The sequence below is a fragment of the Pinus tabuliformis genome, chromosome 9 (assembly GCF_031772625.1).
Source record: "Pinus tabuliformis cultivar Carrire ecotype Pingquan chromosome 9, CPIR1, whole genome shotgun sequence".
Taxonomy (NCBI): domain Eukaryota; kingdom Viridiplantae; phylum Streptophyta; class Pinopsida; order Pinales; family Pinaceae; genus Pinus; species Pinus tabuliformis.
The window spans coordinates 686,335,458-686,357,733 of record NC_142307.1 but is presented as its reverse complement, the minus strand read 5'-3'; positions in this window follow the sequence as shown (position 1 = coordinate 686,357,733).

Genomic DNA, 22,276 nt, shown 5'->3' with positions numbered 1-22,276 from the left:
ATATATATATATATATATATAAAAGAGTATAAATTAGTGCAACAATATAAACTAGCACAATTACATTAATAAATGTGGTTGATATACGCCGATAGGTGTATATTCTTTTATATGATGGAAAAAATTTGTGTATTATTAAGATTAAAAATTACTTTTAAATGGAGTGTTAAACTAATTGACCAATAAAATGTAAAATCTCACGAATAGAAGGCAAAAAAAATAATCTTTTGTAACCATGTGTGCACAACAAGAATTGCACATGGCCACACCCTTTGTTAAATGAAATAAAATAGAAATATAACAAGACCGTAATCCTTTCATTTATGTTTGAATCTAAGTAAGTTATAAGTAAATTGAATGTTAAATGAAATAAAATATAAATATAACAAGAGCATAATCCTTTCATTTATGTTCAAAGCTATATAAGTTAGAAGTAAATTGAATGTTTTAATTTCACTTTTTTTTGTGTCAACAACAAATTAAAAACTAATTTTTGATTTTGATGTTGAGATCTACTTTCCAACATAAAATTTTACAATAATTACAATATGCCTTTGTATCTTAATGGCGGGGAAAATTAAATTCCTTTGTCCTCCACCAGAATTCATATCTAACATGAAGCTTGGATTTCCAAGATGAGTTGGACCTGCCTCCCAAACAAACATTAATGAAACCTTATTCCTATTTTCTTAACTCATTTGAAATAAACTTTATCTAATTCTATACATCAATATACATAGCACATAAACAAGGCCATTAGGATGGTATCTAGGTGTTAATTAAAACTAAAGGAAAATGGTACTTTTGTTTCCTCAAAGAATTATTTAAAATTATCATAGAGAGCATCATTCATAAATTAGAAGTGTACAAAGATTGAAAACTATGGAGGCCACTTAAACTGAGTTGATTAAACAACTCTGCATGTATATTCTTTCCTCTTCAGCCATTTTGATATCTTTTGTTGTATTGATGCAATTTCAAATACCTTCATGTTGGAACCAATAGGAATCCATGCATCTAGCCTCACCTATGATCAAAATTTAGTCTAGCATCTCTATGGGCCATAAGATTTGCAACCTGATTTGAGAATTCGGGCAAAAATAGAAGAATGACTCTTGCATCATGTTAGAAGTGGAGGAGACAAAGCATAAATAATTCACACATAAAACACAAGCTGTTGCTCTTCTATTGATCACACAAAACATGATTCTTACAATGAACCCGGTGAAGGGTATTTATACTTTTCCAACTAACGACTTGCCTAAAAGATATTGACATGCAACCACACACTAAAAGTTGTCTATCGCTTGACTTGACTCAACACTCAAACGCTCAATCACTCAGTTCACTGACTCTATATGTTTAGCCAACTCCACATTCGGGAGTAATTACAATTTCTAACACTCCCCCTTAATTACGACCATATGACTCAACATGACTCAACTATCACATAAACATGCATGTTGGTCTATGTCTCAGCTAGGCTTACAATGACTCAAGAATTTTACAATTTTGCATTTTCTTTTTCTCTGCTTCTAGATTCTATATCCTCGAAATTGCTTCATTCTCTGTTGAACTTTCTTGTTGTAGGCTTTATTCACTTGTTGTTGCTGCAATTTTTCTTTGACTTGTTTTGAACTTGTTCTGAAAAACAATTGGATCTTGTCTTCTACACCTGCCTCTTCAAATATTCGTTCAACCATGGACTTCTGCCACAACATTACATTTCCAAAATGTCTTATTTTCTTTGCTGTTTTTTTCCTATAATCTACACACTCAAGATCATTATTCACCATTTCATTCAATTTGTTTATTTCAACTGCTTCTCTAAGATTTGCATCAATTTGTTCAATTGGTTTCTAAATCCATTCTTCAATGAGCTTCAAATATGCATCAAATTTATTAACAACCTTTCTTTCAACTTTGCTCCCATGCTATTCCAAACACCTGCATATTCAAAAAAATATTAAAAACATCTTTCATATGACTCTCTTCAGTTAGAGCCTCCTGATCTACATCTGCCTTCTTTTCAACTGCATGGAGGTTGTCTTCCATTGCTATGATGTTAGTGGATATTTTCGTCAAAAACACTTCAATCACTTTATCCTGTTCTTGATCATCAACGGTTGCTAGATGACATATTGCTTCATGATCAGTTCCAACTACTTCATATCTTGGTGTTATCGTGACAACTTCAACCTAAAATGTTTCATCATACCTTGCACTTACCATATTTCCACAATCAATCTCTGTTTCAAAACATAAACCACACATATCATCAACATAATGTTCATCCACACTATGGTGGGATCTCCGAGCATGCATGTGCTCATTGCCAATTTTATTGACAATTTCAACTTCACCAAATCCATCAGCTGCGGTTGGTTGTACCAATTCACATCTCACTTTGCAATCATCATCCACATGTGTCTCATCACCGTTGCATTCACAATCATCTCCATCATCCAAGTTACAGTTGAGTCCTTGAGCATTTATTTGCTTTTGCTTTGTTTCACACACAGAGGCTCTTGCTTCTCTCTCTGCAATCTTTGTTGCATATCTTTCATCCATATGCATGCTTACATAATGGGTTTCAGTTTTATGGTCTTGAAAACCATCATCCACTTTTGAGTGGGATTCTCCAAGCTCTGGTTTCCTCTCAGAGTCTTGTTCATCTATGCTCTGATCTGCGATTGACTTATTTTCCTGTGACATAACCTAATGTTGCATGTCACTCCCCCTTCCACTAAATTCTTCTTCCAAGAACTTCCATGCTTCCTTGGAAGTTGTAGCCTTTTCTACCTTGCACAAACACTTCTCATCCAATGCCTATTTTATAAAATTCAATGCTAAAGCATCGCATACTTCATCATACGGGTTATTAGATTCATACTCAATTAACTCTCTAGGTCGAAGAAAAGTTAACATCTTGATAACCCAATGATCAAAATATTCGCTTGTAGACATAGGAGGTGATAGCAGATCAAAGCTACACCAATCACCCTTGATTTTTTCTTTGTCTTCTACTAGACTTCTTAGTCCTTCGGCTACATGACAATAATCTTTGCCTCTTCCTTTTGATTTCTTTTCTTAATATGCTTCAGTTGTGCTTTGCGACCCATGACTGATTTCATTCCTTCTTTTTTTATATAGTTGTTTTTCTCATTGCTTGAAGTTGTCTTCCATATCGCCCTCGAAAAAAATATAATTTTCAATATACACCGCTGTAAGGCACAATCTTCACAACAAAAATTATCATACTTGACAAAACAAACAAAATATTTTTGTAGACCGATGAACTTTACAAAGCCCTAAACTCTTTTAATGAAAAAAATCACTTAAAAATCTTCAAAAAAACTTCTTTATACGTTCAACTTTTCCAAAAACTTTTTTGTTTTCAAAATATCCTCTAAATATAACTCCTTTTATAAACTTTTTAAAACCTTTTTATCTTTTCAAAATACCTTTTTAAAATAGACTTTAATAAACTCTTTCGAATATATCCTTCCAAAACCTTTAAACCTTATAAAACTTCAAACCTTCCGCGGCCCTTAAAAACCTTTCTCAAAAGATCATTTAAAACCTTCACGTGATTGTTGACTATACGTGGTTGCTTTCCACGTGCCTTGGACTTGAAATCTCTTTGTGCTCCAATAAAAAACCTTCACGTTATAGTCTTGATGTTATATGAAAACTTGACTTCGAATTTTAAATGAGGATTTCATGCGATTAACGCTCTACACGAACAGGAGATCAACGTTAGTGCTTAACATTTTAAAACTTCATGGAAACCACGTGCATGCAGATGACGGAAACCACGTGCATGCTTGTGTAAATCCACCACGAGTAACGTGGCTCTCTCGTGAGACAGAACGCCGTATGCATAATTGTAGGTTGTGTTAATGCTCAAACACTAGGAGAATAAATATATTTCTCCTCTCTCACGGATTGTTGCTAATCTATTTTTTTTGGAGTTGTTTTTAGTGCGATTTTTTGGAAGTTTTTCCAGTGGGTTTTTCTGGTTAAATTTCTCTAAAACCCGGTAGCAATTTATTGAAATCGCAAGTTTGATAGGTAATTTCTGCACAATCAAAGCGTCCTAGGGGTTTTTCAGGTGCTGAATCCAAATATGCAGTTAAAAAACCATTTTAAATAATACAAATCAACATTTAACCTCAATTTTTTCCGCGGGATTCTGTCATTGGAATCTCCAAAAAGTCACACTAAAGACAACTCCTTTTTCTTTTCTGTGTATAACCTGGGTCCGATACCAATTTGTTAAGCGGAAAGGGAAGTAACTAAGCATAAATAATTCACACATAAAATACAAGCTTTTTCTCCTTATTGATCACACAAAATATGGTTCTTATCAGGGATTTACGCTTTTCTAACTAGCGACTTGCTTAAAATATATTGACATGCAACCACACACTAAAAGTTGTTATCCCTTGACTTGACTCAACACTCATTGTTGGTTCTCTATGTTTAACCAACTCCACATACAAAAGTAATTACAATTTCTAACACATCAGAACCTCAACCCACAAATAAATAAGAATCTTAAACAAACATGGTGCAAGACGAGTGGAGAAATGAGGATAAAACCAAAATAGAGAAATTTAAGAATGCATCCATTTAAACCTGAATGTAAAAAATTCGTTAGTTGTGGATTGAAAACGAAATAGTGGAAGTGGAAACGGAAGGAGGTGGTGAGGGACGAGTGTACTGGATTGAATCGAAATGCGATAGAAAAATGGGAGCACAAAAGAAATTAAGTAAAAATGATTTTCCGAGCATTGTAACGCTATGTAAAAGCATAGCCATCAATATTTTTCTCATATGAAGCATATTTCATTGTAATCAATCTTATCTATTGATTTATAAAATAAAAATAAAAAATTGCAAGCCTACATCCACAGTAAGTTAAAATAAGTATGCCTATTGGTATAATTAAATGATTTGAATGACTTGAAAATGTGGATAATAATTAATCACAATATATAATATGCATCAAACCACTTATCTTAAGATACATTTAATATTTAAAAAGTAATAAAATTATAATTTTATATTAAATTATAATTTTTATTATTAATTATAAAAAGAATTAATATATGAGCAAATAATATTCTTAATCTAGAGACTCACCCCATTTTACTATCGAAATTGTTAACTTAATTTTAATATGTAAATTGTTATTCTTAATTCTTAATTCGTTTATTCTTTTGAAGTAAGAATGGAGGTGCAGGATGATGAAAGATTGGAGGTTTGTTTGAAGTATCCTAAGAAACAATTTCTTGATATTTATGACAGGAAAATCAAGAGATTTTTTTGGTATGAAAATCTCAAGTGGAGGTATACCACTTGGCGCTTGGAGACTGCATGGTATCACCCTTCTTCAAGATGTTGGGAGAGTGCAATCTTGTTGGAACTGATATATACAAAATCTATTTATATAAAAGGGTGGCGAAGAGTTACAACATATTTGAGGTGGTGCCTTACTGTGATAATTCTCCTAGTTATGCTCCAGGGGTTAGTTTTTTCCAATGTCAACCCTTTTTTCAAGCTGAGTGTAGTTTCTTCGTTAGAGAAAGTGTAAGGAGCTCATAGGTTTTTCTCCTTCCTAGTAAGAATAGTTCTATACCTCATATTTTTCTTCCACCAGCTCATAGCAAGTACTTGTCATTGCATTTAGAACTAGTCTGGTCATGTTGTCTATCCAGTTCAAGTAATAGTCTCTGGTGTACCCTCATTCTTCCTTCATTGTGTTCCAAGCCACTCCAAGCTCTGTGGTTGGGAACTATCAAGGATGGTAGTAGTCTTGAGCGGTTCTTAACCTTCTTTCATTTTCTCTCAAGGGTCGAGGGGATGAGGATTTACAATAACAAATGTTTTTTGTCTATTTTATGCATACCACATCGTCTAGACCTTATTTTAAATTAATTGTGATCCTTCCATCTACTGATTCGCAATCTCTTGAATCTTCACGCTTCCCTTTCAACTGCTTAGTCTTGGTTGAGGGAATTTGGTATAGTGGCTCATTTTTTATATGGTTCTAAAGTTATCTTACCTATTTTAGAAGAAATTCACTGGTGGGGGAGCCTTGGTAAGTCTGAGCATTCACTATTTTGGATTATTAGATGATATCTATTTTGGGTCACTACATCTGTACTCACAACCACTATTTTTCTGGTATATTGGGTCACTACATCCATATTCGCAACCTCTATTTTCTTGGTATATTGGTTCTCAAATAACATACTCATTGCCATAAGTATATTGGTCTTTGTTCATCCAATCGCCCCCGTTCCATATTCCAAGCATGAACGTGGGACTCATAGAACACATCAAAAACACTAATCAATGTGGATGCTGTTACAGGAAAATTTGGGCATATCAACCCTGACTTCCAGATCTGTATTATTAGGGTCCATCAACCCCTAATTCAGTTGTTTTCATTCCCTAATGAAGTTAACCTACATCATGCTTGCCTCCCAAGAGTTTCATGACACCATTCATCCAAAAAGTGCCCCTAGAGAGATCAACGCAGATGGTCCTTTACCAGGCTGCAATGCATTGCAGGAACTACACTGTCTGGGTGCTATGCATCACACCTAGCCTTTGTTTCACCTGCGCTGAGCGAGATTCATCGAATTTTTGAAATGAATCCATTGGATTCCTCATCCAATGGATGCTTCTGGAAGTTTCTAGATGGATTGAACTCGCTTTTGGATGAGGAAGAGGATGAATAAACCTTAATCCATTATCTCTTCCTCCATGGAACCACTTCCCAATTTTGGCAAAGAATTCATGAGGGCCATTAATGGCTTAACCTCTTCCATTCAGCTATCAATGGACCAAGCATTCAAAGGCTTGGGGGGTTGGAACTTCTTGAGTTAAGGAAATGCTATTTGAGTGAGACTTGCAAGAGAGTAAGGTTATCATGTCAAATTGTTGCTTCATGAGGAGAGAAGGGTTTGAAGCTAGAAGGATGACACTGAATCGAGCATGCATCTACATGGGTTGTAATCTTTCTTTCTATCAATAAAGAGTTCTATGCTTTTTCCCATTCATGTGTTTATATGATGTATAGTCTACTTTCGATTCTATAATATGTTTAGTTAATAGATTGATATGTATGCTTTGATGGTTTTCTGTCTCGGCTTGTGTGCAGGTACCTTCTAAGCAAGTTAAGTACAGAAGGGAGCGATGAAAGCGGTCAAAGGGAAGAGAGATCAAGCGAGAGATACAGGTTGGTTCTTTTGTACCTCTTTCTTTTATCTGTTAGCTATAGGAAAAGCAATGGAATTACTTTAGTTGTTGTTCTAGACTTGCTACTAGTTCTAGGGGTTAGTCGTTTGAAGAAACGCTAAATTTTCCCATAACAAAATGGCGACTCCATTGGGGAGCGATCATATCCCTTATAGTTGCTTATCGATCTCTTAAAGCACTTTGAAATACTTTACTTGTTGTGATTCAGCCTTTTGCATTGAATTTTGGTCAAAATTTGAGGTTAGATGACACTTGAGTGGCCTCACAGGAATCAGTGCAGGCTAGCCTTAGAGACAGTGCGATGCATCGCACTTAGGTCTTCTTTGACCTGCGTTGATTAACAAAGGAATATTTTAATCAACGCAGATTTTCCCTCTTTGGCCTATGCTGATCAATGTAGATTGGCCCTCTTTGACCTGCACTGATCAGTTTTCAATTCATTGAAATCAATGCAGTTTTTAGTGAGAGACAGTGCTATGTAGCACAGTTAGCCCCTCCCTAACCTGCGTTGATCAACATTAGGTTAAATTCCCACCTTTGGATTGAGTTTTTGCCAAAATTCTTCTGATTTCTTGCTTGTTGAATATCAATGATGTCTTATCTTTGAAAACAGTCTTTTATTTCCTTATTCCAGCCCTACTTTGATTGGATTGATTAATGTTTCTTTAATGTTTTCTTTGTCATTATCAGTCTATAGTCAAAGTTATTTTTTGGTCGATTGATCTTTGTCGAAAGAAAGTGTCGTAAAGTCGTCTTTTCCTTCAAAAACTAAATTGTCGTAAAGTATTCATTCATAAAAGATCGATTGATTGATGTTTGTGTTTGATTTATATTTTCATTAAAGTGTCAAAAATCTTCATTTATTTAAAATTGAAAGTGTCGTACAGTCTTCCTTTCCATTTAAAAGAAATTGTCACAAATCGCCATTTTTTATGAAAAGAATTATGAATCGTTTGTGCATTAGTTTTTCTTATTGCATCATTCACATTAAGAGAAACTGAAAAGTAAAAAATGCATTGTGCATATTAAAGTTTGTGAATGCTTGAAAGGAATGGTTTAGGGAATTGCATCTAGTTTGTGCTCTTTTTTGATTAATCAAAAAGTACTTGTATGCTCTATCCCTCACAGCTAGGGTTTTCATTGCTGAAATTAAATGGAAAGAGTGCTTCTCATTCTAGTTGAATTTTTAGGAATTTTAGAAAACATCACATGGTGAACCTTCAAAGGAAAATTTTAAGCAAGATCAACCTAAAATTTACATCAATTAATCTAATAACGCATTGAAAATTAACGAAAAACATCTAGAGGTCTAGGCTAGAGACGTATTCCGACATCTTTAAACCTAGTGGTTGTTGTTTTCATTGAGGTTGGGTGATTCCTCCTCTTTGATTCGATAAGTGCTAGTACGGACTTGTGCTCCCTGTACCATCGAGTATATGGTGGGGGACCCCAATAGGTTGAAATCCTTTATCCCTAGGAAGCCGAGTCTGCCGCCTTACCGATCGCAACGCACCGAACACAGCATTTGGGAAGATTGACTGTCGTATCTAAAATCCTTGGTAATTTCTCTTTCATTTATCACCAAGGTGTATATTGCAGTTTTGAAATTTGTCTGGTAAATACTCTTGTCTAGAATCTCCAGAGCAGTCACTTTCGTTCCATTTTGACTCTCTAAAAGAAAAGGATCATCTGGGCGCTTGTCCTTTCAGGCTCATTAAACATCAAAAGTGACTAGAGTCATCTTTTGTTTTTTCTCGACTCTTTAAAAATGAAAAAGAAAAGTTGTGTTCCAGTGTCGTAAAAATTAATTGACTGTGGATAACATCCTCCATGCTTATTTCTTAGTTGATCTTAGGTTGAAACATATGGCGACAAATCCGAAGTCCACCAATCAAGGAATTCCTTTTGATGGAAATCCTAGTCCTTTTCCTCCATTTGGAAATGTTGGTGCTCCATATATGGTTACATTGTCCCTTCCGGGATTTACCATTAGCTTGCCCATATGTTTTTTTTCAACCTCCTTGGTTCAAAATGTCGTGATTTCTCCGCAATCGAGTATACCTCCAACTGGACAAAATCAACCTCCATTTGATCCTAAAGTTGACCATTTGCCTTCTTCCTCGGTTGTTTCTTCCTCCCTTCTTCCTCTTCACCTGGTGAAAGTATTGGTACTAGTAACCAGGTGGTTAAGAAGAAGAAGGAAGGGAAGAAGAAGAAGAAGAAGCAAGTTTAGTAGAGGGGAAACCAAGCAACCATTTCTTTGAATGCAACATCAGATGAGAAACCGTCCATCAAGCCTCACAAAGTTTGATATCCATGCAAACTTTGTGCAGGAGACCATCTTCTTCGAATTGTCTTGATATTCCTCAGATCTTAGAAGAATGGTCTTCCCATTCACATCATCCTGTGTCATCAGCTTCTGGAGATCATGTTGGTGACACACCATCAACTAGTAATAGTAAAGTTCATGGAAAGAAGGGTCAAGTTAGCTTTCCACGTAGGTTGTGTGAAGGGAATCACCCCATTCACCTTTGTCCCTATTTGGATGAAGCCAAGAAAGTGTTGGATAACCATCCTGATTCACCGCAGCGACTTCCATCTGGTTACATGAAACTATCCCTAAATCCTTCACTACTTGATGAATTGGTTGACTCAAATCAACCATCGGTCAAGCCCACTCTCTCTGAAAGTGAATCCTCTGAGTCTATACCCAACCCAAATCAACAAGTCGAGGTAATAGTTGACCCAATTTCACCTTTAGTTGATCGTACCTTTCTCGAAGAGAGTTAAAATGATACCACTCAGGTTCTTTTCATTTCTTTAGATTCTAATGAACTTGGGGGCAATCCTCCTGTTCCATCAAGACAGGAGGAAAATCCTCTGGTTCTCGTAACTCAAGGGGTTAATTCTCCTGTTTCGATGGGACCCCCTCCAAGTAGTCTAGTCACTTCCTTTGATTGGAATCGACAGGCAGGATTCTGCCTTCCTTCTTATGTGCCTTTCCAGATCATAGTACAAGTTTGTAATATGATTGTATCAGGCACTATTATAGATGAAGGTGCATCAGTGAGTATCCTTTCCTCAATTGCTTGGCAAGTGCTCTGTTCGCCACCACTTGTGCCAGTTACCCAGAATCTGTTGGCTTTTAACAGAGGAACGAGTTGACCATTAGGGGTCCTCCCTCAGTTACCTATTACTTTGGGAGGAAAAATCGTTTATCTGAACGTGATGGTAGTCCCATGCCCTTTAGATTACAATTTACTTCTTGGGCACGACTATGTTTATGACATGGGAGCTATTGTTTCAACACTGTTTCAAGTGATTTGTTTCCCACATGAAGGCAGAATTGTCATCGTTGACCAGCTTTCATTTCCCGGTACAAATATAGCTCCTAGTCAACCATCATCCCTAAATGGTCCATTTGTAGCAATGGTATCATCCCCGCCATGGGTTAATTATGTGGCAACCCGTTCCATACCTACATCAACTGACGATCAATTCAGTGATGTTGTACATCATGTACTGGGGGCATTGGAACCAGATCTCTCCTTCACGACTTCTTATGAGTTGTGATTAGCGCCGATGATAGTTCGTTGTCTTGTGTCAACCTCATTAAAAAATGAAACAAGGGGTCCGAGGATAGTTCATTGTCTTGGGTCAACCTCGTTAAAAAATGAAATAAGGAGTATGAGAAGAGTTCCTTGTCTTGTGTTAAGCTCGTTAAAAAATGAAACAAGGTCCCCTGGAGAAAAGTTCCAAGTCGAGTCTTTGATTAGATCTCGTAAAATCCCAGTCGAGACTTTCACTTGATCTCGTAAAAGAACCTTCATTCCATCCACTTAATATCCACGAGTAGTCTACTTAAGTGAATGTAATGAAGCTTGGGGGGCATGCACCTAGTGGTAAAGTTAAGTTTCCCTGTAGGTTATGTGAAGGGAATCACCCCATTCACCTTTGTCTATCTGGACGAAGCCAAAAGGTGTTGGATAACCATCCTGCTTCATCGCAGTGACTTCCATCTGGTTATAGGAGACTCTCCATTTCATCATGCTGGGGGCATGTAAACCAATCTCAAGCATAGCTTTTCGTTTCGAGCTTGTGTAAAAATGAAATTGAATCCAAGCATAGTTTTTCGTTTCGAGCTTGTGTAAACATGAAACTGAACCCAAGCATAGTTCCCTATGGTTCACGCTTGTGTAAAAATGAACCCATTTCCACTTTTAACCCTCGTGATTGCCATTCTATCAACCTCTTTCTTAAGATGAGCCTTGGTTTTCTTCATCCCATCGCCGCCATCCCTTTGGCCTATCATACACTTTCACCTGGTTGTTTTACCCTTTTTGAGGAACAGTTTCAATGAGTGGTTTTATTAGCCAGCCTCTTCACATAAATCAACATGTTTTTAGAAGTTTCAACATCACTGGAACCAGTTGCTACCTTAGACACCACTCGTTCCTCAAAATGGAGTCATGTTTAAGCTATTTTCAGATTCTCTAAATATGAAAAGATTGCCGAGCGCTTGTCGTTTCTAGCTCGTTAACAGATCAGAATCAATATCTACTCAGTATAGTTTTACCCCTTCTTCAAGCTGAGATAGATTAACTACGAAAAAGGTACTCGTTGATCGAACATGATCAATAGGTTCTCTCTTGTATTGTTTTATGCTTTTTCGATCTTGAGAGAAAAATGTACGAAAAAGAACTTGTGGATTTTCCTTTTAGTCCCTTTTCAGACTCTCTAAATGTGAAAAGGACCGAGTTATCTTTGTTGTTAAACTTGTTAAAAAACATCAAATAGCGACAAACTTGTCCATCTATACAAGACCAAGGTTCGTCTTCGCTAGACTCGTTAAAACATCAAATAGCGATGGATTCACCCGAAGGGTGGAATTATACAACAAGCATATGTTATCGTCCTCAAGCTTGATAAAAAAAAGAGGTACTGGTCAGAAATGACTTGGGAAAATTGGAAAAATCCGAGAAAACTTTATGGTAGCAGATCGCTCTTGAACATGACACTTGTGGAGTTTCCTTGTAGTCCCTTTTCAGACTCTCTAAATGTGAAAAGGACCGAGTTATCTTTGTCATTAAACTCGTTAAAAAACGTCAAATAGCAACAAACTTGTCCATATATACAAGATTGAGTTTCACCTTCGCTAGACTTGTTAAAACATCAAATAGTGATGGATTCACCCGAAGGGTGGAATTATACAAGAAGCATATGTTATCTTCCTCAAGCTTGATAAAAAAAAAGAGGTACTGGTCTGAAATGACTGGGGAAAATGGGAAAAAGCCGAGAAAATTTTATGGTAGCAAGTCGCTCTTGAACATGACACTTTCACTTCATCACCGTGACTATGTGGGTTGGGTCATTCAGCTTGATGGTTATCACACCGTTGGTCTATCATACCATCCATTGCTTTGTTTTGGGTCAATGCTACCAATTCACCTCAGTGTCGCCGATATGTTCAAGAGAATTCATTCAGTTCAAAACTTCATCCTTTACAATACAGTAAACCTTCATTTTCATGCCCTCCATTCCTGAACCTTGTGTTGTCAATTGATGTTTCATCTCCAAAATCATTTACCTCATTTCGTGTCGTTGATGTGGGATACATCAAGGCCCTCCTGCGACGAGTCGCTTCTTGTCGACATTAGCACATCATCCAAGAAGTTGACATGGAAACACCCCTTCAGTACCTTGAGGCTTGCATACACCAATGGCAGGTTTCTCGCTTCCGGTGATAGGTTGACATCACTGGCCTTAGACCGAAAGACTTTGTATGGTGTTCGACATCAAATCATTTATTCACACCTTGAGAAATGTACTACAGTACCTTGAGGGTCATTATCATTATTGGTGATTCCTCTCGGGTATGCCTTCCTGTTAACGACTTACATCATTGGTTGGTAATCAGACGATGTCTCTCCATGTTCGAATTCATAGCATCTATTCACATGGTTAGACTTGTACATTGAGTGAAGATTGAACGAGATTGAAGACCCCGAATCTAGTTTCATCCATCCGGGCTGCGATATATTTTTCAGGAGTACTATATCAAATGTACAATGGCCTTACATTCATGGTCATCCATTCATGAGTCTATATCTGTAGACGACTATACATGTAATGAAAGTTTATAAAGCTGAGCATGGGTATGCCTTCCCTCAGCTAAAAATTGTGAGAAAAAATCAAAGTATCATGATATTTGTATTGTAATTGATGCAGGCCACCTTCCACTTCAAAACCTTGTCTCCAAGTGGTAAATCATCTCACTTGACATGTTTATTTTCGACTTTATGCTTTAGGGGGCAACTGTTACAAGAAAATTTGGGCACATCAACCCCGACTTCCAGATCCGTATTATTAGGGTCCATCAACCCCTAATTCAGTTGTTTTCATTCCCTAATGAAGTTAACCTACATCATGCTTGCCTCCCAAGAGTTTCATGACACCATTCATCCAAAAAGTGCCCCTAGAGAGATCAGCGCAGATGCTCCTTTACTAGGCTGCAATGCATTGCAGGAATTACACTATCTAGGTGCTATGCATTACACCTAGCCTTTGTTTAACCTGCGTTGAGCGAGATTCATCGAATTTTTGAAATGAATCCATTGGAATCCTCATCCAATGGAAGCTTCTGGAAGTTTCCAGATGGATTGAGCTCGCTTTTGGATGAGGAAGAGGATGAATGAACCTTACTCCATTATCCCTTCCTCCATGGAACCACTTCCCAATTTTGGCAAAGAATTCATGAGGGACATTAATGGCTTAACCTCTTCCATTCAACTATAAATGGACCAAGCATTCAAAGGCTTGGGGGGGTTGGAACTTCTTGAGTTAAGGAAATGCTGTTTGAGTGAGACTTGCAAGAGAGTGAGGCTATTATGTCAAATTGTTGCTTCATGAGGAGAGAAGGGTTTGAAGCTGGAAGGATGACCCTAAATCAAGCATGCATCTACATGGGTTGTAATCTTTCCTTCTATCAATAAAGAGTTCTATGCTTTTTCCCATTCATGTGTTTATATGATGTATATTCTACTTTCAATTCTATAATATGTTTAGTTAATAGATCGATATTTATGCTTTGATGGTTTTCTGTCTCAACTTGTGTGCAGGTACCTTCCAAGCGAGTTAAGTACGGAAGGGAGCGATGAAAGCGGTCAAAGGGAAGAGAGATTGAGCGAGAGATACAGGTTGGTTCTTTTGTTCCTCTTTCTTTTATTTGTTAGCTATAGGAAAAGCAATGGAATTACTTTAGTTGTTGTTCTAGACTTGCTACTAAATCTAGGGGTTAGTCGTTTGAAGAAACACTAAATTTTCCCATAACAAAATGGCGACTTCGTTGGGGAGCGATCCTATCCTTTATAGTAGCTTATCGATCTCTTAAAGCACTTTGACATACTTTACTTGTTGTGATTCAGCCTTTTGTATTGAATTTTGGTCAAAATTTGAGGTTAGATGACTCTTAAGTGGCCTCATAGGAATTTGTGCAGGCTAGCCTTAGAGACAGTGCGATGCATCGCACTTAGGCCTTCTTTGACCCGCACTAATTAACAAAGGAATATTTTAATCAATGTAGATTTTCCCTCTTTGGCCCGCACTGATCAATGCAGATTGGCCCTCTTTGACCTGCACTGATCAGTTTTCAATTCATTGAAATCAGCGCAGTTTTTAGTGAGAGACAGTGTTATGCAGCGCAGTTAGCCCCTCTTTAACCTGCACTGATCAACCTTAGGTTAAATTCCCACCTTTGGATTGAGTTTTTGCCAAAATTCTTCTGATTTCTTACTAGTTGAATATCAATGATGTCTTATCTCTGAAAACAGTCTTTTATTTTGTTATTCCAGCCCTACTTTGATTGGATTGATTAATGTTTATTTAATGTTTTATTTGTCATTATCAGTCTATAGTCAAAGTTAGTTTTTGGTCGATTGATCTTTGTCAAAAGAAAGTGTCGTAAAGTCATCTTTTCCTTTGAAAACTGAATTTTCGTAAAGTCTTCATTCATAAAAGATCGATTGATTGTTGTGTGCATTTGATTTGTATTTTCATTTAAAGTGTCAAAAATCTTCATTTATTTAAAATTGAAAGTGTCGTACGGTCTTCCTTTCCATTTAAAAGAAATTGTCACAAATCGTCATTTTTTATGAAAAGAATTCTGAATTGTTTGTGCATTAGTTTTTCTTATTGCATCATTCACATTAAGAGAAACTAAAAATAAAAACACGCATTGTACATATTAAAGTTTGTGAATGCTTGAAAGGAATGGTTTAGGGAATTGCATCTAGTTTGTGCTCTTTGTTGATTAAGCAAAAAGTACTTGTATGCTCTATCCCTCATAGCTAGCATTTTCATTGCTGAAATTAAATGGAAAGAGTGCTTCTCATTCTAGTTGCATTTTTAGGAATTTCGGAAAGCATCACGTGGTGAACCTTCAAAGGCAAATTTTAAGCAAGATCAACCTAAAATTTACATAATTATTCTAATAACGCATTGGAAGATAATGAAAAACATCTAGAGGTCTAGGCTAGAGACGTGTTTTGGCATCTTTAAACCTAGTGGCTGTTGTTTTCATTGAGGTCGGGTGATTCTTCCTCTCTGATTCGATAAGTGCTAGTACAGACTTGTGCTCCTTGTACCGTCGAGTATATGGTGGGAGACCCCAATAGGTTGAAATCCTTTATCCCTAGGAAGCCGAGTCTATCACCTTACCAATCACAACGCATCGAACACAACATTCGGGAAGATCGACTGTTGTACGTAAAATCCTTGGTAATTTCTCTTTCATTTATCACCAAGGTGTATATTGCAGTTTTGCGATTTGTCTGGTAAACCCTCTTGTCTAGAATCTCCAGAGCAGTCACTTTCGTTCCTTTTCGACTCTCTAAAAGAAAAGGATCATCTGAGCACTTGTCCTTTTAGGCTCATTAAACATCGAAAGTGACTAGAGTCATCTTTTGTTTTTCTTGACTTTTTAAATATGAAAAAGCAAAGTTGTGTTCCAAGGTCGTAAAAATTAATTGACCGTGGATAACATCCTCCATGCTTATTTATTAGTTGATCTTAGGTTGAAACATATGGCGACAAATCTGGAATCCACCAATCAAGGAATTCCTTTTGATGGAAATCCTAGTCCTTTTCCTCCATTTGGAAATATTGGTGCTCCATATATGGCTACATTGTCCCTTCCGGATTTACCATTGGCTTGTCCGTATGGTTGTTTTCAACCTCCTTGGTTCAAAATTTCATGATTTCTCTGCAATCGAGTATACCTCCAACTGGACAAAATCAACCTCTAGTTGATCCTAAAGTTGACCCTTTGCCTTCTTCCTCAGTTGTTTCTTCCTCCCCTTCTTCCTCTTCGCCTGGTGAAAGTATTGGTACTAGTAACCAGGTGGTTAAGAAGAAGAAGAAAGGGAAGAAGAAGAAGAAGAAGCAAGTTTAGCAGAGGGGAAACCAAGCAACCATTGCTTTGAATGCAACATCAGATGAAAAATCGTCCATCAAGCCTCACAAAGTTCAATATCCATGCAAACTTTGTGTGGGAGACCATCTTCTTCGAAATTGTCCTGATATTCCTCAGATCTTAGAAGAATGGTCTTCCTGTTCACATCATCCTGTGTCATCAACTTCTGGAGATCATGTTGGTGACACACCATCAACTAGTGATAGTAAATTTCATGGAAGGAAGGGTCAAGTTAAGTTTCCATGTAGGTTATGTGAAGGGAATCACCCCATTCACCTTTGTCCCTATCTGGATGAAGCCAAGAAAGTGTTGGATAATTTTCCTGCTTCACCGCAGCGACTTCCATCTGGTTACATGAAACTATCCCTAAATCCTTCACTAGTTGATGAATTTATTAACTCAAATCAACCGTCTGTCAAGCCCACTCTCTCTGAAAGTGAATCCTCTGAGTCTATACCTGACCCAAATCAACAGGTTGAGGTAACAGTTGACCCGATTTCACCTTTAGTTAATTGTACCTTTCCCGAAGAGAGTGAAAATGATACCACTCAGGTTCTTTTCGTTTCCTCAGATTCTAATGAACTTGGGGGCAGTCCTCCTGTTCCATCAAGACAGGAGGAAAATCCTCTGGTTCTCGTAGCTCAAGGGGTTAATTCTCCTGTTTCTATGGGACCCCCTCCAAGTAGTCTAGTCACTTGCTTTGATTGGAATCGACTGGCAGGATTCCGCCTTCCTTCTTATTGCCTGTCCAGATCATAGTACAAGTTTGTAATATGATTATATCAGGAACTATTATAGATGAAGGTGCATCAGTGAGTATCCTTTCCCCAACTGCTTGGCAAGTGCTCGGTTCGCCACAGCTTGTGCCAGTTACCCAGAATCTGTTGGGTTTTAACATAAGAACGAGTCGACCATTAGGGGTCCTCCCTCAGTTACCTATTACTTTGGGAGGAAAAGTCGTTTATCTGAATGTGATGGTAGTCCCAGGCCCTTTAGATTATAATTTACTTCTTGGGCGCGACTATGTTTATGACATGGGAGCTATTGTTTCAACATTGTTTCGAGTGATTTGTTTCCCACATGAAGGCAGAATTGTCACTGTTGCCCAGCTTTCATTTCCCGGTACAAATATAGCTCCTAGTCAACCATTGTCCCTAAATGGTCCATTTGTACCAATGGTATCATCCCCGCCATGGTTTAATTATGTGGCAACCTGTTCCATACCTACATCAAGTGACGATCAATTCAGTGATGTTGTACATCATGTACTGGGGGCATTGGAACTAGATCTCTCCTTCATGACCTCTTATGAGTTGTGATTAGCGCCAAGGATAGTTCATTGTCTTGTGTCAACCTTGTTAAAAAATGAAACAAGGGGTCCAAGGATAGTTTGTTGTCTTGGGTCAACCTCGTTAAAAAATGAAACAAGGAGTATGAGTAGAGTTCCTTGTCTTGTGTTAAGCTCGTTAAAAAATGAAACAAGGTCCCCTGGAGAAAAGTTCCAAGTCGAGTCTTTGATTAGATCTCGTAAAATCCCAGTCAAGACTTTCACTTGATCTCGTAAAAGAACCTTCATTCCATCCACTTAATAGCCACGAGTAGTCTACTTAAGTGAATGTAATGAAGGTTGGGGGGCATGCACCTAGTGGTAAAGTTAAGTTTCTGTGTAGATTATGTGAATGGAATCACCCCATTCACCTTTGTCTATCTGGATGAAGCCAAAAGGTGTTGGATAACCATCCTCCTTCATCGCAGTGACTTCCATCTGGTTATATGAGACTCTCCCTTTCATCATGTTGGGGGCATGTAAACCAATCTCAAGCATAGTTTTTTGTTTCGAGCTTGTGTAAAAATGAAACTGAATCCAAGCATAGTATTTCATTTTGAGCTTGTGTAAACATGAAACTGAACCCAAGCATAGTTCCCTATGGTTCAAGCTTGTGTAAAAATGAACCCATTTCCACTTTTAACCCTCGTTATTGCCATTCTATCAGCCTCTTTCTTTAGATGAGCCTTAGTTGTTTTCATCCCATCGCCACCATCCCTTTGGCCTATCATACGCTTTCACTTGGTTGTTTTACCCTTTTTGAGGAACAGTTGCAATGAGTGGTTTTATTAGCCAACCTCTTCACATAAATCAACATGTTTTGAGAAGTTCCAACATCACCAAAACCAATTGCTACCTTAGACACCACTCATTCCTCAAAATGGAGTCCTGTTTAAGCTCTTTTCAGACTCTCTATGAAAATATTATTGAGCACTTGTCCTTTCTAGCTTGTTAACCGATTAGAATCGATATCTACTCAGTATAGTTTTACCCCTTCTTCGGGCTGAGATAGATTAACTACGAAAAAGGTACTCGTTGATCGAACATGATCAATAGGTTCTCTCTTGTATTGTTTTATGTTTTTTCAAGCTTGAGAGACAAATGTATGAAAGGAACTTGTGGAGTTTCCTTTTAGTCCCTTTTCAGACTCTCTAAATGTGAAAAGGACCGAGTTATCTTTGTCGTTAAACTCGTTAAAAAACATCAAATAGTGACAAACTTGTCCATCTATACAAGACTGAGTTTCACCTTCGCTAGACTCGTTAAAACATCAAATAGGGATGGATTCACCCGAAGGGTAGAATTATACAACAAGCATATGTTATCCTCCTCAAGCTTCATAAAAAAAAAGAGGTACTGGTCAGAAATGAGGGGGAAAAATGAGAAAAAGCCGAGAAAACTTTATGGTAGAAAGTCGCTCTTGAACATGACACTTTCACTTGATCACCGTGACTATGTGGGTTGGGTCATTCAGCTTGATGGTTATCACACCATTGGTCTATCATACCATCCATTGCTTTATTTTGGGTCAATGCTACCAATTCACCTCAGTGTCGCCGATATGTTCAAGAGAAGTCATTCAGTTCAAAACTTCATCCTTTACAATACTGTAAACCTTCATTTTCATGCCAGCCATTCCTGAACCTTGTGTCATCAGTCGATGTTTCATCTCCAAAATCATTTACCTCGTTTTGTGTTGTCGATGTGGTATACATCAAGGCCCTCCTGTGATGAGTCGCTTCTTGTCGACATCAGCACATCATCCAAGAATTTGACTTAGAAACACCCCTTCAGTAGCTTGAGGCTTGCATACATCAATAGCAAGTTTCTCGCTTCTGGCGATAGGTTGACATCACTGGCCTTCGACCGAAAGACTTCGTATGGTGTTCGACATCAAATCATTTATTCACACCTTGTGAAATGTACTGCAGTACCTTGAGGGTCATTATCATTATTGGTGATTCCTCTCGCGTTTGTTAACGACTTACATCATTGGCTGGTAATCAGACGATGTCTCTCCATTTTTGACTTCAGATCATCTATTCACATGGTTAGACTTGTACATTGAGTGAAGATTGAGCGAGATTGAAGACCTCGTATCTAGTTTCATCCATCCGGGCTGCAATATATTTTTCAAGAGTACTATATCAAATGTACAATGGCCTTACATTCATGGACATCTATATATTTAGACGACTATATTTGTACATGTAATTAAAGTCTATAAAGCTGAGCATGGGTATGCTTTCCCTCAGCTAAAAATTGTGAGAAAAAATCAAAGTATCATGATATTTGTATTGTAATTGATGCAGGTCTCCTTCCACTTTGAAACCTTCTCTCCAAGTGGTAAAGCATCTCACTGGACATGTTTATTTTTGACTTTATGCTTTAGGGGGAAACTGTTACAGGAAAATTTGGGCACATCAACCTCGACTTCCAGATCTGTATTATTAGGGTCCATCAACCCCTAATTCAGTTGTTTTCATTCCCTAATGAAGTTAACCTACATCATTCTTTCCTCCCAAGAGTTTCATAACACCATTCATCCAAAAAGTGCTCCTAGAGAGATCAACACAGATGGTCCTTTACCAGGCTGCAACGTATTGCAGGAACTACATTGTCTGGATGCTATGCATTGAACCTAGCCTTTGTTTCACCTGCGCTGAGCGAGATTCATTGAATTTTTGAAATGAATCCATTGGATTCCTCATCCAATGGATGCTTCTGGAAGTTTCCAGATGGATTGAGCTCGCTTTTGGATGAGGAAGGGGATGAATGAACCTTAATCCATTATCCCTTCCTCCATGGAACCACTTCCTGATTTTGGCAAAGCATTCATGAGGGCCATTAATGGCTTAACCTCTTCCATTCAGCTATAAATGGACCAAGCATTCAAAGGTTTAGGGGGGTTGGAACTTCTTGAGTTAAGGAAATGCTGTTTGAGTGAGACTTGCAAGAGAGTAAGGTTATCATGTCAAATTGTTGCTTCATGAGGAGAGAAGGGTTTGAAGCTGGAAGGATGACACTGAATCAAGCATGCATCTACATGGGTTGTAATCTTTCCTTCTATCAATAAAGAGTTCTATGCTTTTTCCTATTCATGTGTTTATATGATGTATATTCGACTTTCGATTCTATAATATGTTTAGTTAACAGATCGATATGTATGCTTTGATGGTTTTTTGTCTCGGCTTGTGTGTAGGTACCTTCCAAGCGAGTTAAGTATGGAAGGGAGCGGTGAAAGTGGTCAAAGGGAAGAGAGATCAAGCAAGAGATACAGGTTGGTTCTTTTGTTCCTTTTTCTTTTATCTGTTAGCTATAGGAAAAGCAATGGAATTACTTTAGCTGTTGTTCTAGACTTGCTACTAGGTCTAGGGGTTAGTCATTTGAAGAAACACTAATTTTTCCCATAACAAAATGGCGACTCCGCTGGGGAGAAATCCTATACCTTATAGTAGCTTATCGATCTCCTAAAGAACTTTGACATACTTTACTTGTTGTGATTCAGCCTTTTGCATTGAATTTTGTTCAAAATTTGAGGTTAGATGACTCTTGAGTGGCCTTATTGGAATTAGTGCAGGCTAGCCTTAGAGACAGTGCAATGCATCGAACTTAGGCCTTCTTTGACCTGCGCTTATTAAAAAAGGAATATTTTAATCAGTGCAGATTTGCTCTCTTTCGCCTACGTTGATCAATGCAGATTGGCCCTCTTTGACCTGCACTAATCAGTTTTCAATTCATTGAAATCAATGCAGTTTTTAGTGAGAGACAGTGCTATGCAATGCAGTTAGCCCCTCTTTAACCTGCACTCCTTAGGTTAAATTCCCACCTTTGGATTGAGTTTTTGCAAAAATTCCTCTAATTTCTTGCTTGCTGAATATCAATGATGTCTTATCTCTGAAAACATTCTTTTATTTCATTATTCCAGCCCTACTTTGATTGGATTGATTAATGTTTCTTTAATGTTTTTTTTGTCATTATAGTCTATAGTCAAAGTTAGTTTTTGGTGGATTGATCTTTGTCTAAAGAAAGTGTCGTAAAGTCGTCTTTTCCTTCGAAAACTGAATTGTCATAAAGTCTTCTTTCATAAAAGATCAAATGATTGATGTGTGCATTTGATTTGTATTTTCATTTAAAGTGTTGAAAATCTTCATTTATTTAAAATCGAAAGTTTCGTACAGTATTCCTTTCCATTTAAAAGAAATTGT